This window comes from Dromaius novaehollandiae, chromosome 1, assembly GCF_036370855.1.
Source record: "Dromaius novaehollandiae isolate bDroNov1 chromosome 1, bDroNov1.hap1, whole genome shotgun sequence".
Classification (NCBI taxonomy): domain Eukaryota; kingdom Metazoa; phylum Chordata; class Aves; order Casuariiformes; family Dromaiidae; genus Dromaius; species Dromaius novaehollandiae.
In genome coordinates, this window is record NC_088098.1 from 25,021,256 (window position 1) to 25,036,955 (window position 15,700).

Sequence of the window (15,700 nt, forward strand, 5' to 3'; positions counted from 1 at the left end):
TTGGAGAGCCATGACAAAGCTTTTCCCAAAAACTGCCAGACCCCCACCTTGCTCAGTCCACTGTGAAAGAAAGTGTTTCTGGCTTTGAGATTTTTGGGTTAGGCTTGAAAGTTCTTTTCTTTTAACAAGGAACCTAGAGATCCAAACTGTCTCTGTCTGCAAATACGCAAACATTTTCAGACACGCCTCGATGCTTTCTGAGATAGAAATCTTCCTACAGGGTTTTCTTCTTGCTCAAGGTCAGATAACTTTCACAGTACTCACACCATCTACAAGATTTACTATCAGTTATAAAAACAGCTGTGAAATGTAGGTTTATTCTTGATGCCTGGAAGTGGGTTTGATGTTGTAACTGGTCTATAAATAATAAAAGTAAATATCCATGCATGGATACTATGAGACATACTGCATGTACTAAACACACAGTATATGTACCATCAAGTATTTCAGAAATATCTAATATGTTCTGAAATTTATATTCTGCTTTTTCCCCACATCCCATAAAGTGAGCAAATGTCTCTGTCTGGAGCCATATGTCTGCACTCAGGATTTAGTCATGGCCTACCAAAGCATTTACATGAGGAAACACAAAGGCATCCATTGCCTAGGCCACCTGCACTATGGATGAGTAGCCTTGGACATCAGCATTCGTGGCTGGTTGTCCCGATCCAATATCGGGAGAGTTTCGTTACAATCCCAAGGACGAGATTAAGACACTACAGTCGGTCAAGTATCGTACAACCTTTTAACTTTATTTTCCACGAAGTGGGGAGAAAAGGTGGGGAAAAGCAAAGGAGAGGGGGAAAAGGGTATGGGGAAAAGACAGAGAAAGTTGGAAAAGGAGAGAAGAAACTAGCTACCACCACTCCGAGTCCGATGATGTTCCCCTGACTTCCTCTGAGATCTCCAATTGTCACCCCCCAGCACTTTATGGCGTGTGTGGTTTTTATAGGCTTTTGCCCCGCCTCCGGGAGGGTGCTTCTTGGCTTCTCAAGCAAATGAGCTGTCATGCGCAGTCCGCCTCCTGGAACCTTCCAGAAATGTCTAGGGGTTTCTCAAGGTCTCTCGCTCATGCGCAGATCGCGAATGTGTACATGCGGTTTGTGCCAGCCGTGCTGTCCCCCTAGAAACCTTCTGTTCTTTTTGCGCCTTTTGTCCCTGCGCAGGCGCATGAGGTTGTTTACCTCTAAACTGTGGAGAAGATGATTTTCTTCTGAGGCAAGATGTTCAATGCTGGGAAACGGCGGTGCGGTGGCAATGTCGAGACAAAACCGCATTTAGTACTGGTTCGCTACACTGGTTTACCACTACCTTCTTGTCCCTCCTCTTCCCTCCCACGCAGATTCATGATGGACTAATGGCAATGAACTTAATTAACACCTCAGACAGAAAAGCTGAGCCAGAATGAAAAAGGAAGAGGGAACAATCCACACTGAGTGAAAGGTTGGCTAAGCTTATTTTTCCCATAAATTAAGGAAGGAGCAGCTAAGCTAACAAAAGTTGTCAGTACAGGTCAAAATGAAAAAGGATACAGATGAAGGGACAGGAACCCCCAAAATGATACCTGGGTTCTGTTTTGTTTTTCAATGCCAGAACTTCGAGAAGTGCTAGATATACATGAAGATTTCAGGACAGAAGACATTTCAGAAACGTGCTGACCTTGGAAGGCTGTGGACGTCATTTTGCACAGTATATTGCACAGTGATGAACTCTAATACAGAAATGTTCTGATTTTATTTTCTTTTTTCCTGTGGGAAGCAAAAGTGATCTCAAATACACAACAGTTTCTCCCTTGTGGCATAAAGCTGTAATGTATATTACCTGGTTTCGGCTGACAAAAATACTTCAGCAAATATTTCAGCCCATTCCTGCACTGTTTGTTTTGGTTTTGAGCGTTGGGTTCATAGCTCACATTGAATGACCAGCCTTGTGCTTTATTCAGGCACAGGTATAGAGAGAAATATCAGAGCAGGACTTAAGCAGAGAAATATTTCTTTGTGGAGTAGCTACATATTCCTGCATATGTCTGCAGAAAAGTTCCTTTTTCACCAAAACAGAAAGGGTATCTGATGATATCTGGTGGAATATTCCTGCAAATCTCAGGCACCTAATATAGACTCATGTTTTGTGAGGAGGCCATCATATTTTGGGGTCTTTAGCCTCATTCTTGAGTCTCATGATTGTGCTTAGAGTCCATTTCTGAGAAACAGAATTGCTATGTTCTCCCCCCTAGAAGAGGTGCCCCTTTGTGCTGCTGATAGCATGGTGTACCTGAAGGGAGAAGGACCTATTACCTGTTCAGAGAGGGTACGCTGGATAGACCTGTCAGAGCAGCCCTTTCCACACAAGATATGGCTTATAATGCAGGAAATGACAATCAGCCTGAATACAGTTGTATTCATAATATCTGATAATCACAGCAGCTGATAGTTGTTAATGATAAGCAATGGCTCCAGTGAGGGCTAAGCTCTGAGGGACACATGCATTATGATCTAGGTTAATGTAGATGCTGCTACAGTTATGTTGCAGCTTCAGAGTATGACAGTGATTTCCCATGTGTATTTTACATACTGCAAGTCTGCCAAGAAAAAAATGCATGGGACCACTGACAACACAATTAAATCTTCATTAGCAGAAGTCTTGAAGATCACATACCCATTTCAGAGATTCTGGAAAAGTAAATATAATCTAGTAATATTTCTTAGTGTTCTGCAGTCTTGCTTCCAAAGATCTCAAAATAATTTGTAGATATATATGATTTTGGCATCACCATATCCCCAGTTTATCATCTGATGGAAGGGGGACGAGAGAGTTAACAAGTCTTCCTTCTTCTCTGAAGTGCAGAGCACCTGTAAGACAAAGACATGAGAGCTGTAAAAGTTCAACGCCTTTGAAGATAAGCCCATTCTTAGGTGGCATGACAAAGATCATCAGGGCCAGTTAAGTACATAAGCATGTGTTTAAATTTAAGCTCTGAATAGTTGCAATAGCCTAGATTCTCAAGGTGTTATAGCATCTAACTCCTGTTGAAGGCCAGGCAGTTCAGTGTCCGGGAACGTGTGCCTTTGTCTTCCATATGACATCTCTGGTGCTGCGAGATAAGCTTCGTCTTATGCATCTACTCTTTCCCTAATAACTAGGCCAAGCTGTTTACTAGCTAGGGTAATATATAGGATAATATATATTTCATTTGCAATAGGCCACATTACATCTAACCTGTACTTTTGTAATGGCCTCAGAATAAGTCACACAATTGGAAGAACAATATGGAAGAGCAGCTGCAAGATCACAGCTGCATACAATATGCTTGCCCCATAGGTTGTTTTAGTTATTTGGCCTAAATCCACCACCAGACAATGCAGAGTACATATGGAAAGAGAGGTGGAGGAAGGCAAATTTCTTTATATGTTGTTCCAGGGCATCATAAAGTCTCTTGTACCTCCTCTTTCCCTTCAAATAGCAGTAAGCTGAGCCAGCTCTTGGAGATCTGTTGCAACTAGGGAAAGCTTCTGGAGCTCCCCAACATAAAATATACAGAAAACCCCACAAGTTTGCAATGTCATTTCAAAGACTGTAAATTATCTTCCTGTGATGGCACAGGTATAGGAATAAAATGTTCTGTGTATATTTTATGTTGCTGTATATTTTGAGAGAGATTTGAGGTCAACCTCAAAGGGAGAATTTCTTTTATGAGTTAGGCCTGAATGATTTTACTTAAAATTAATAAATAAGAAATGAAAGAAGAGCTTGTTTCTCCAAAATCCAAGTTGTAAAATATATTTGTTTGTTTTTTTATTTTGTTTATTGCTCTTTTGGTATTTTATGTCCTTAGACGACTACAAGGATTTAAACAAAATTTCTAGTTTGGGTTCATAAGATTTTAAAGAAGAGCTTTAGCAATCACAGTGCCAATTCAAACTCTTACTTCCTACTAAAGAGCAAACCCAAGGAATGTTTAACTTTTCTGGTTTAAATTCTTTATTAAAAAGTAAAAGTTTAAATTGGCAGGAAAACTGCTGTTTAAGCTGCTAGTACACCAACATCAGAGAAAGCTGAGTTTTAGACCTTGGTATTCTGCCAGGTACTATACTGTATATAACCAAGAGAAAGACAGAAAGAAAGAAGAAAGATTTGGTGGTGGAGATAAGTTTTATTCAGCCTTTGTTGCCCTAATGGATTTTGCATAAACAAATAAGTACTTACTTATCTCTTCAGGTAATAGCCAAAAGACTTCCAAAATCTGTAGATATTGCACTAGGCAGCAAGCCCAGAAAAATGATGGGATATAACTGCATAGCACAATATTTTTGGTGATATGATTGGCATACATTTCTGAAGAAACAGCCCTTATAACTTACTTAAAGCTCTGCTTCTTACGAGTGATAGGCCTTTCTGCTCATGAGTGAAATAATTATGTACAGTATTACACCACTTAGCCCTCTTAAAAGTTATAGCATCAGGGTCCTGATGTTGTAGCCTGGCATTTCAACCATAAGAACTGAGTTTTTACATTTAATATCTCAGCCACTTTGGATCCTATCCACCTAAAACTTGGCAGGCAGGTTTGTCTGCCCAGATGATTTTTTTAAAGGTTTAAAATTAGTTAGGCCTTTCTAGCTGTAGAATAGCCAAAAATTAGTTTTGAGCTAGTTTTTTTAACTGGTTATAATTATAAAATGATTCTGTTAAAAAAAAAAAAAGGACAATCTGCTACTTGTCACCATTTTTTGTAGACTCCTGCGCTTTGGATTTTGGAACAAAAAAGTGCTTTAAAAGATGCCAAAGACAAACCATGAATATCAAATATTGGAGCTTGAGGCAAGTGAATTCTCTAGCAGGCTTTAGCACTTTACCTAGGAAACTGGAGTGGTCAAAAGAAAGCAGACTTAATAGAATTAAAAAAATGATGTTCTTCTTGTGCACCACAGAGTGTCAGTCTTGCATTTTGCTGTGCCTCTGTAGATGACGTGTCTATGGGGAGAGAAAACCATTCCCAAACTGGTGTGGTCAGTGAGCCGCTATCAACTGTCAAAGTTCTTGTGGGTGGATTCTCATCAATCTTGTAAATAAAGCCATTGTATAAACCATATGACTCTGTGGCCCTTATATGTTGATTTCATGGTCCAGCCGTAGACTGCAAAGCATAGCTTGGGGATCAAGAAGAGTAAAGTTTTGATGTGGGTCTCAAGATGGCCATGCAAAAACTTGGTTCTAACATCAACAATATCTGTATCTGAATAGTCAGAATGGGTCAACCTAAAAGATTTTAGATAATCGCCAGCCTCTGAAGTTTCTGAATAGTATGCCAAAAGAATGAAATAAAAAATATAGGTCATGCTTTCTTATACAGCAGGTAAATCACACAGATTTAGAATACAGATGCTTTTAATAGACAGGATTAAGGACGTGATCCTAATCCAACTGAAGCCTGTAACAGTACTTACGGTCAGAGATGGGCAAATCACTGATTCTCTGATTCACTATCTTAGCTGAAAAATTAAGGAAAAATGTATTACTTTGATCCTAAACTAAGTAAAAATTAAATTCCAATGGCTTTTGCATGCTTAACAAATTACTAAATTCAATCTAAACCATAAAATACTTCATTTAATTTAGTTTTTTAAAATTCATTTTAATAAACAAAAGTATATTTATGTTTGAAACTTCATTTCAGAATGAACAAATCAAAACCGTGCAGCTGGAAAATGTTTAAGAAAATGTTCTGACTTGAAAAAAAATCATTATTTTTCCCTCTGATAAAAGAATGGAAATCCAACATGATTTCACAAATACTTTTGCTTAACTCATATCCATGTTCTTCCATGAACAAAATAAACTATTAAAATAAAACAAAAGAATTCAGTCCTGCTTTCATGGATTTCTAGACTTTTCTATGGGTATCATGGTTAGGCACTAGAGAAAAGCACCTTTTTGAAGAATCCCTTACACTATTAATTCATTGTTGAGTTTACGACAAAATTCTCACCTTACATATGTTCATATTGTGTAAAAATATATGTTTATTTTCTTTCTCTTTCTTCTGTTGTATTTTAATCTGAAGTGATTATGTTAAAAAAACATTTAACTAAATAAAAATGGATTGCTCAGTCTGTCCATCAGTCTATCACCAAGGCTTCTTACTAAACTCATTAGTTAAAAGGTATATATATATATCTATTTGTCATCAAGCAGGGTTAGTCTTCTGGGCTGTCACTGTGGTGATACGATGTTGCTGTTGAAACTTTCCATATGAGTAGAATTAAAGCCAGTTGTCAAGTCTGACACCCAAAGACAGAGTTATAGTAATAATGTCAATGACATCATCTCTTTCCAGCTTGTAAGCAATGTATTTGGTAACGGCATTGCAGACTTAAGTGTTGGAGTCCCTCTTATGTTCCTATCTTGGATTTAAAAGCCTTCTATTAGAAAAAGATGATCCCAACTGGAATGAGATTATAATGCAATCATCCAGTTCAGAACATTATGACATGATTCTAGCAGTATGCTAGAAACTCCCTCTGCTCCTGGGCTTGATGAAATTTGAACTTATTATATAGTTCAGCACAGTTTTTGGAAGACAACCAATAAGTATGGGAGGTTCACAGTTGAGACAAGGGGCTTGTTTGCCAGGATTTGCCTCTCTCGAGGAAAGCTAACTGCATGGCCAGATCTTTTCTTTTCATTGGATATAAAACAGCTATGCTCATAGCAGTATTTACTGGTGATGGCAGCCTGTGATAGAGCTATATGCTTCCAGCAATACTTTAACCAGAGAATATCCAGTAATGACTGTAGCTGTATACCCACTCGACGGTGCTTTGACGCTATATAAAAGAGTATTCAAGAAAGGGCACTTGACTGTAGCAGAGCATTTAAATGTGGAAATCCACCTATTGAGTAAAAATCACATACTACACCTTTCTAGGTGTTATGTTATATAGAATTATGATATGAAGACATCCTGGAATAAAAAAAAAAAAAAATTGTACCTGAACACAACTGCTTGTTCTATTTTTCAGGCTAACAGCTTAGCTGTAACATTTGTGCATTAGCTAAATAACATCTCAAGGGGAGCTGGAGATAGAACCTTGATGTCTACTGATTGTACATGTGTGAGTTTGTGCTCTCAAAGGATGGTCCTTAAAAAACTCCCTGCTGGAAGCTATTGTGCATATTGTAAAAGGACTGTTGCTAAGTGCCAATTGAGCTAGTACTGTATACTTGCCATTTTAAAAGAAGATTTCATACCACTTGATTATGTTAAATAGAAATGTTTGAAATTTAAACTGAATTACATCAAAATGGCACAGTAGTTATATGCCTAAAGAGCCACTGCTACTCTCTCCCATAACTAATGTCAATCCCTTCTGGTAGACGGTTTTATGTGAAACTGTGACAGAGTATATTACAGGAGAAGTTTAGAGAGCCTTGATATAAAGAAGTCATAAATAAATACTACCATAAAGCCCAAGCCTGTGTTTGTATTAACAAGCAAGAACTCCTTTACATTTAAGTACTGTCCTTAGCCAAAAAGAGATAAGGATTTTTAAGGTCAGAACTTCATCTTTAGCCTTTAGATTATGCTCAGGTGTTAGAGGTTTTTCTGTGCAGTTGATGACTATTTATTGGAATTCAATGAACTACAGTAATGCAATCTAGAGAATATATTTAGTAGAAATAACCCAGAAATTGCCTCAAGATCAACTTACCAAGAACAAAAAGAAGTAACAGTATTAACAATAGCAGATCATCATGAAAGTCTGACTGAAACCAGAAATCCAAGATCATTACTGAGGTGGAAGGAAGAGAAGTGAATAATACCATACAAACAACAGAAAATATATATATTATAAAACCCAGAAAGTATATAGGAGTCTACTCTAAAGGGATAGCTACACATCTGGTATTTTTATGATCAACATCTGATGACATAACATGCAGAGACGGGCAAAAAGAATAAATTACTTTCAAAAAAATGCTGCTTCAGCATTTATGAATTCAAGAGAAATTTGATAAGTAGTTCTGAGGGATACAAACAAAGGAAAAATCAGATATGTTGAAACTATTCTTAGTACAGTTTCCAGAAGTTATTCTGGGTTTTCATTTTGAAATGTTTTTCACTGTCTTTTGTAAAAAAGTCAAAACTCAGGTAAGTGAGGTAAAGCTGTATGAAAAAATATATTTCAATGCATACAGGACAAATTTTGGGGAAGGGTTGTCTGTTCTTCTTCTTCTTTTTTTTTTTTTTTTCCCCTGAAAGCTCTCCACACCGGGTTGTCTTGAATTTTTAAAATACAATTTGTCATTTAGCCAGCAAACAAAAATAAAATTTTTAAAAAGCTCAAGTAACAGTCCAGGTGCACCAAAAACATTGTTACCCATTCTAGAATATTATTTTAGCTTACATTTTCATGAAATGCTCAACTGACCCCAAAGTAAACACTTTGACTTTACCTTGGGAAGGCAATGGATAATTTCCTTACCAAAAGATCAATGGTGTTTTCATACATTTTCACTCAGTCTCTTGAGATGTTACCAGAGATGAAATGGTTAATGGGTTGTGGCAAGATTCAGTTTTTCTCTGTTCTTAATTCTGGTGTCAGGCTGAGGCTCATCACTTGGTAGGAAAACTCTGAGAAGCCCCCCTGTCTCTTGCTCCATGCTAGAAACTGTAATCTGCTTACCTGCTTCCCCTGCAACGGCCTTCCCCACATACACACCCGGCGTTGCGCTGTGGCTGATGAGATGTTCATCCCCACAGGCTTGCCATCTAGCGTCTTCATCTGTTTTCCAGATGCCATGCTGCACACTTCCACATGTCTCTGCATATGATGCTCGTACTCCTGAGCTCAGCTCAGTTTCCAGTGCAGGAATGTTACCTATTGGCAGGTTCTAAAATAGGATCAAAATCTCAGGCTGCCTATTTCGTTACAAAATTAAAATCAATTGTGGTTCATATAGCTGAATATCAGTTCTTTTTAGAATGTATACAACAATGTTCTTCAGCTTTTCCAGTTATCTATGGGCACAATACCCTCAAGACTTGCCTTCTCTTCAGTATTAGGACTTCAACGCGGTGTTAGTGTGAACCACAGCTTGGATTTTGTTGTGTGCTTGGCTCCTGTTAATGCATAAAAATATGTCATTTGAGTTAAATGAAGCTTTTGACTTCAGGCTAGCATGACCAGCTGACCTATGGGATGAAGAAATGCGATGAAATTTCTATGACGATAATGATAGTATTGTAATTGTGATGCAGCTGCTTGAGCAACTCAATCTGCTAATCAGTTATTTCATAACTGATGTCTTATTTTGCAGCAGGATCCTTCTAACTCAATCTCTCACTGTAACTAGCATACTGAAGCTCTAAAGTGACCTCCTGCATGAATGACAAACTCTGTAGCCCCATATGAAAATGCGGAGTGGTGCTCTGAGGCTCTAATTGCATCTTGGATAGAGTAAATTACACCTGGCAGAAGAACTGATATCCCTGAGTCATACAAATGCCTACCTTTTTCTTTTGTTTTTTTGATTGTTTGTTTGTTTAGAAGCTACTGTGTCATACCAGGAACAAATTTTATATATGCAATATAACTTTCTATAGCTTTACTCATGGCTTCTATTAGTTTACCAAGTATTCAAGAAACGATCACTAGCTTCAAATTCCCAGGGTCATCCCTAGGCTGTTTTTTTATCCTTTTCTTTAATAATGACCATTTATATTTTCTATTCAATTGTCAAAATTGTTGATTTTAATAAATAATCAAAAAAATTAGTAGCAGTTCAGCCCATTCATTTTTATATTCCTTCGAACCTCTTTATTTTACAGTTTTCAAACCATTCTCTTTTAAAAGCTTTATCATTAGTTGTTTACTATTGAATTTTAATTATTTTTATTTTTTACTGAACAAGATAAAACTAGCTTCTTGCAGTTTTCATTTTACTCATTCATGAGTAAAAATAAAGAAGAGTGGTCACTGTGGAGACATCTGTGTCCAAGCAACATCAGGTACTAGTCAGCTTAGAAAAGCACACATCCGGTTACGACTGCAAAAATCTTTTCCAGGGATACATTTGAGCTCTGTATGGCTCCAAGACTACAACCCTTGACTAAGAGGGATTTCCTAATTTCAGCTAGGTTTGCAATATGCTAAGTCTTAGTTTCCACTAGCATAAGCTCTTTCATACTTATGTTAGTGTTTATAGTGTAAATGCTGTATCTATTATAATAAACATATTGAGTACATAAGTGTGGACTGATGAATCACCATATAAGTGAATGAGCAAGTCCTGGAAATTGAGGAGTATGTCGTAGATGTGATGTACCTTCTATTATAACATTCATTTGTTCACGGAAATATTTTAAAATGTGTAGATTTAAAATAATAAAGAAAATCTTTTTTTACATTTTGCTTTGAATTTTTATGCTGAATTTTATTGAAACATACTTTTTAAAATCAGTCATTTTAGTATTCATTTTTATCAAATTATAATCTTTTACCACTTAATAATAGAGGAGCAGAAGCTTTTCAAGCACATAAGAACTGTGACAATTTGATGGAATTCAGTTTGAGTAATAATTTTATCAAATAATATATTTCTTTAAAAAAATACCATGTATTAAAACATTATCCCCAATTTAGGCAGAATGGTAAAGCAAATGTCATTTTAAAACACACGACCCACCTTTGCTGAAAGCACAGTACAATCACAACATGTTATTGTAAGTGTTGGCATGCTTTTGGAACACAGGATGATTCCATCAGTAGATTATTAGCTTGCAGATGAGATCCCAGCATTTCTGAACTAAATACTAACTACTCACTTCTACCTGTGCATGTCCGTTGATTTTAATGCATTTTCATGGGCTTAACTGAAGATAGGATTTGATTCTCAGCATCTGATGGACGAGGACACACCTGTCTGACATAGTCTAAAGTCCTCCAAAAGCAACTTTTGCTCTGTATGAATGTCTTCAGTTCTGATGCCCAAAGGAAAGTGCAGTCCTGGGGACGGTGTCTAGGAGGCACTAGCATAAAAGCAACATCAGCAAGAATACTTTTAGGAAAGATCAGGGGAAGAACCATAGGCATTTCTGGCAAAATACTCTCAGATCTTCAGATGAAGAATTCAAATAAAAATCTTTAACTTGAAGCTGTCCTGTGGAAACGAGACCCAGACAGAAGATGGAAAAGATACAGAAGTATAATAAGCTATTAACTATAGTAAGTAGCAGGGGTTGAAAGCAAAGACAAAGGGCTATGTACATCATTTCACAAATGGAAATTTTCGCTCTGAATGAGAGAGCCTGAAATACCTCCTCTCACGCTTTTGCCTCACCCACAATACTCCTGAGAAGAGTTGCTTTGGAGACATCTGAATTGTCTTGGTGAAGTATCAACCTTACAACATTCTGAATGTCTCCTTTTGGAGGTGTTTTTATCTCTAAAGAATACTTTAAAATCTATTCTAAAGATTAGGACATTTATGTAGAAGGAGAAAGAGCTGGGTTCTTCATCTCTGCAGAAATCTAGAAAACATTGCAGTTTAGATGGTGAACTCAGCTAAGCAGGCAGACGACTACATCTGCTCAGAGTTTAGCTACCCCTCTGAGAGCTTGTTTGGACAGAAGGGAACTGGCCAGGAGCAGGGACAAATGATGACACAGTATTGGCCAAGAATGGAAGTTCATTTAGTCAATGAAAGAACAATGTGTCATATATACAAAGTGGAACATTATCAATTAAAGAGCCTGAGAGCACTCCAGCCCCTATGCCTATAGCGACTGCAGGTAAGGATATGTTCATGAGAAGTGGGTGACATGGCTTCGTAGTCTCTTAGGCACAGGTGAGAACTGAAACAATCTCTCACATCCTGGAAGAGCGACTGTTCTGAGCTGGGAGGATGTGATAAGAGGATGGTACAGGAAAAGCAGCAGCTCTGAGAATCTATAGTTTTCTTTGCCTGTTCCACATGTGAAAGCATCTGAAGAAAACAAAAGTTTGGGATAACATGAAAAAAAATTATTTTGATTTTTCATTTTGGTAAGAGAGAAGTTTTAAATGGTAAATTTGATTTGAGGTCATTAAATATTTTTCACCATTTTTTCACTTCAGTAATCTATTTTCACAAAGATTTTTACTGAGAGAAATTATCATTAGGATAATTTGGTCCATCTTCCTCCACCTCCACCTCCACACCTAACATATCAATAAGCATTTTCTTTGCCAGATATGATTTTTCTCGCCTGAAAAACAGCATCAGTCTTGAGAAGAGCTCCAGTCTCGGAACATGGGGGAAGGAGAGAAGAGTAGGAAGGAGAGGTGGGGGAGAGAGAGAGGGAGAAAAAGAGCTCACTTAACCTCAGCAAGCCAATAGCTCAGCTCAGCTGCCATGGAACCTCTGTTTTTAAAATGTTTATGGGTGAAAGAACTAATGAAAGGCCGCTTTCACATCATCAGAGAATACTGCAAGCACATGAAGTCTCAGACTTCGGATGAAAGTCAATCCTCCAAAATGCTTGCTCAGTTCCTGCTTATGTTAGTATATTTGCCATTGCAATAAGTCCACTTTCTTTTCACATGAAATGTTACCTCATTAGAAAGCACTGCAAATTAGCTTCTTAAACATCTATTATTTCACCATCAAGTTTACTTAATCCTAAAGGAAGGGACACATAGAAGCATAAAATATTTCCCATTTTTAACTATCCTTGACTATAAACCCAAGGGCAGGCTTTCAGGAGGTAAATTCTTTCTTCAGATACAAAATTATCTTTCATTAAGATAAAGATCTAGCTTAGTTTCCTAGTTTCCTTTTTACAAAGTTTGTATAAGCTTTCTGCATTCAATGTTTTATACTTTGATTATCTCAAAAAATGTCTTCCCTGATGGTGTCATCCTTTATGATTTCTCCTGAAAATTTTCACTACAAGAGTTTTGTTGTGGATACTCTTAATGTTTCTCAAATGTTCGATAAAATGCTGTTATCTCTTTAGAAACTGCCATGCTCATTTCCTGGATGTAACATTGCATATGGAGTACAATTCTTTTAGTGGTCTACATGAATATTCATGAGTGACAAGTGCTCTGAGTTCTAAAATATCTACCTGATCTGGAGGTTTTGTAGTTATTAGATCAGGGCTTCTCTCAGTTGTACCCTTGGATTAAAATGGCTTTATATCAGTGCAACAACAGAGCAAGAATGCAAGATTACAATAGATTTTAACAAGAAGGAGATAACTTTGCATTATTTTTCATTCTTCTTTTAGTCTCTGTCCTCAGGATGGAGTCACGCTATGATTCTTTTCTGGCTACTGGAACATAAGAATGATATACTAACTAGACTTTGAATGTTTCAAGTTTTATAACGTATAGAAGTAGAGTTTTACTTCTTTCACCCCTGTATTTTGCATTTTGATAGGCAAGTGCCACTTCACCGCTAAGGCCCTTGTGCTGACCTTTAACACAATGCGTAGTTTTAGCAGCACAATTATTGGGACGGGCCATGGTGTCCTGGAGGAAGTCAGCATGCGCACGTGTATAAACTAGGATATCAATGAAGTAAAAAGGAGAGGAGCACATGCCAGGAACCTGAAGTCATCTGATCATGGCAAACCAGTCAAGTCCAAGTCAGAGTGACTGTTATGTTAGAAATTCTTGCCTAGCTTACCTTTTGCATTTGAGTGGAAACATAGGACAGTACAGATTAATATGACCCAGTTTTACTTTCCCTTAATCTATTGCAATTTCCAGTTTGAAAAATTCTGTTGCCTACCAGCTGAGTAACTGGACAACAATGTATAGGAGTCCGATTTACCTCACATCATATGTATTATTTATAAACCTTGTCTCTAGTTTTAACATTGCCACTGATCCTTACATATTTCTAAGGTCAGTACTTTCAATGTGGGTGCCTAAAGCTATATGCGTAAATATACATTTAAGGCACACATCCTTAATATATAGAACTACCTTGTATGAGAAAGAAGTCTGGGATTTGTCCCTAAATAACAAGAGGTGACCAATAATACAGGTCTCAGTGGGCTGCTAGTAAAACATGTTCGGCAAAGAACAATATACACTACTGCTAGTAGAAGTAAAAGACAGCCCACCCATCAGAGGTAAAGAAAAACAGACATAAAGGTGCCACCTACTGCAGCTTTTGCTATTGCACTTGCAGTTACCACTACTGGTTCTGAGGATGGACTCTCCTGTTTGCTTGAACTGAAAATGTTTTCATGACAGAAGCATTTGTGCAATGTGTTACTTTTGCCCTTACAAATATATTTAAAGAAGCTTGGAGGGTTTTTCTTTTCCTTTAATGGGCAGCACCCATTAGAAGCACACTTGGATACACCCTCTTTGCTCTTTCTTTCCTCACCTTCCTTGTTTCTCTTTCCTTCACTAGGTGGCTGTTGTTGTCACACAGTTTGCCTTTCCAGGCTCCAGCCCCCCTCCATCTTCCTTCTATTCTCCCTCCAAACAAAAGAAAACAAAACAAAGCTCTGTTCATTATTTTTTCTTCACAAGACAAGTTCATGTTTTTCAACATGCTACAGGAGGACACTGCATGCTGATTTTGCTGCTTAAATATTATTTTTCATTGTTTCTATGTTTATTTTTCCAAACGTGCTAAGAGACCTCCCAATGAGATCCCCTCTTCCCTCTCCACAGCCTTCCCTTTAGGAATCTGAATGTTGTTAATCTCTTGGGTAAAATCCAGCCACTGTGTCCACATCAAGTCAAGTCCAATTCACTCCATGCCCTGCAGCTGTTCCATTGTCTCCTTATTACAACACAAGTTTCTGTTTGTTTTATTTATTTATCATTTCTAAGTACCAGGCTTTCTGGTAAAATGTTGCCAGATGGAAGTTACATGGAAAATGTTTTGCACAGCTTTAACACATGCTCCACAGTATGTGTACAGGCATTTCATTGTTGGTAAATCAGCATTTAGGGAGTATGGGGAAATGGTGAAATGTGATCAGCTTGTCCTGAGCTATGGGGCTATTTATTCTCTAGCAAATTCAAATACCAGAAACTCATCCACGTCATTATTGCTTGCAGTTGCTCCTCCCTAAAATATCAATACCAAAGCAATTTCTCAGGCAACTATGTCTATGGTACTTGAATAAAAATAAATAGAAAAAATGAATGGTATTTCTGATGAACAACCATATCATCTATGACTGTTAAATCACATGACTGTTAAATAAGAATGAAGAACTATAGATAATGTTTATGCCTCTAAGACCTTATGTAGAGGGTCTTTAGATTTCTCCGTAGCTTTTCCTGCATTTAGAATTAATTAGTTAATTTCTCTGTTGATTGGAATCAAAATACAGAAATAAGGAAGAAAACTACCCATCTCTGCATAAAACTTCTCTGTTTTCCATGTGTGGGGAGCATTGCGCAGACACACAGCTCCCCTCATCAGTGCTTGGTGCAACAAGAGTTCCAGCTTCAATTTGTGTTATTCAATGCCTGGTGGCTATCAGTCCACTTCTGCCCAATGCAGATTTCTCCCAGCGCTAGCCAGGCACCCTAAGGGTAGATCTGTGTTCCTGAGCAAGTCATCCCTCATCTGTATGTTGGCTTCCCATTAGTGAATCATAACAAACACTTTCATACTGACCTCAACTGGAATATCTGTACAGTCAACCCTACATTCCATGCTTCTATCAGTGAGAATTGAAAAC

General features: G+C 37.6%; 2 long non-coding RNA genes across 2 annotated transcripts; both read right to left on the reverse strand.

The window, feature by feature from the left end:
• Positions 1–2,654: 2,654 nt before the first annotated feature.
• On the reverse strand, positions 2,655–8,658 carry LOC135327603 (uncharacterized). The gene is made up of 3 exons (XR_010387959.1): positions 7,710–8,658; positions 5,445–5,489; positions 2,655–2,849 (listed from the first exon to the last, which is right to left on the reverse strand). It is a non-coding gene; the product is annotated as an uncharacterized LOC135327603 (long non-coding RNA).
• Positions 8,659–11,563: 2,905 nt separating this feature from the next.
• On the reverse strand, positions 11,564–14,468 carry LOC112981584 (uncharacterized). The gene is made up of 2 exons (XR_003258761.2): positions 14,383–14,468; positions 11,564–11,985 (listed from the first exon to the last, which is right to left on the reverse strand). It is a non-coding gene; the product is annotated as an uncharacterized LOC112981584 (long non-coding RNA).
• Between the last annotated feature and the right edge of the window lie 1,232 nt (positions 14,469–15,700).